Genomic DNA, 1,784 nt, shown 5'->3' on the forward strand with positions numbered 1-1,784 from the left:
GGTATAGGGTGACATACGGTGACATAGGGTGATACTAGGGGGGACTGCAGTGCTGTGCATTAATGGTGCCATACTGGGTGTCATACTGGTTCCATACTGGTGCCATGCTGGTACCATACTGGTTTCATACTGGTTCCATATTGGTACCATACTGGTTCCATACTGGTGCCATACTGGTCCCATACTGGTTCCATACTGGTTCCATACTGGTGCCATACTGGTTCCATACTGGTTCCATACTGGTGCCATACTGGTTCCATACTGGTGCCATACTGGTTCCATATTGGTTCCATACTGGTTCCATACTGGTTCCATACAGGTACCATACTGGTTCCATTCTGGTTCCATATTGGTACCATACTGGTTCCATTCTGGTTCCATATTGGTACCATACTGGTCCCATACTGGTGCCATACTGGTTCCATACTGGTGCCATACTGGTTCCATATTGGTACCATACTGGTGCCATACTGGTCCCATACTGGTACCATATGGGTGAGATACTGGTACCATACTGGTTCCATACTGGTGTCATACTGGTTCCATACTGGTTCCATACTGGTCCCATACTGGTGCCATACTGGTTCCATACTGGTTCCATACTGGTGCCATACTGGTTCCATATTGGTACCATACTGGTTCCATACTGGTTCCATACTGGTTCCATATTGGTTCCATACTGGTTCCATACTGGTTCCATATTGGTACCATACTGGTTCCATACTGGTTCCATACTGGTACCATACTGGTTCCATACTGGTGCCATATTGGTACCATACTGGTGCCATACTGGTTCCATACTGGTGCCATACTGGTTCCATACTGGTTCTATACTGGGTGCCGTACTGGTGCCATACTGGTTCTGCACTGGTTCCATACTGGTGCCATACTGGTTCCATATTGGTACCATACTGGTGCCATACTGGTTCCATACTGGTGCCATACTGGTTCCATACTGGTTCCATACTGGTCCCATACTGGTTCCATACTGGTTCCATACTGGTACCATACTGGTGCCATACTGGTTCCATACTGGTCCCATACTGGTCCCATACTGGTGCCATACTGGTTCCATACTGGTCCCATACTGGTCCCATACTGGTTCCATATTGGTACCATACTGGTGCCATACTGGTTCCATGCTGGTGCCATACTGGTTCCATACTGGTTCCATACTGGTTCCATACTGGGTCCCATACTGGTCCCATACTGGTTCCATATTGGTACCACACTGGTTCCATACTGGTTCCATACTGGTTCCATACTGGTCCCATACTGGTGCCTTACTGGTGCCATACTGGTGCCATACTGGTTCCATACTGGGTCCCATACTGGTTCCATACTGGTTCCATATTTGTACCATACTGGTCCCATACTGGTTCCATACTGGTGCCATACTGGTGCCATACTGGTTCCATATTTGTACCATACTGGTTCCAAACTGGTGCCATACTGGTGCCATACTGTTTCCATACTGGTTCCATACTGGTGCCATACTGGTTCCATATTGGTTCCATACTGGTTCCATACTGGTTCCATACTGGTTCCATATTGGTCCCATACTGGTCCCATACTGGTCCCATACTGGTTCCATACTGGTGCCATACTGGTTCCATACTGGTCCCATACTGGTGCCATGTTGGTTCCATACTGGTTCCATACTGGTGCCATACTGGTCCCATACTGGTTCCATACTGGTGCCATACTGGTTCCTTCCTGGTCCCAGTGATCATGTCGGAGGAGGCGCTGTGCCGTCGTCGTGCCCTGCGGCTGCAGCGCAGGTT

General features: G+C 48.8%; 1 protein-coding gene across 1 annotated transcript in view; it reads left to right on the forward strand.

Moving 5' to 3' along the window:
- Positions 1 to 1,784, forward strand: part of LOC107307613 (nuclear receptor subfamily 1 group I member 3-like) — a gene marked incomplete in the record, with an annotated part of 24,752 nt that overhangs the window by 6,512 nt on the left and 16,456 nt on the right.

This window comes from Coturnix japonica, unplaced genomic scaffold (assembly GCF_001577835.2).
Source record: "Coturnix japonica isolate 7356 unplaced genomic scaffold, Coturnix japonica 2.1 chrUnrandom706, whole genome shotgun sequence".
Classification (NCBI taxonomy): Eukaryota; Metazoa; Chordata; class Aves; order Galliformes; family Phasianidae; genus Coturnix; species Coturnix japonica.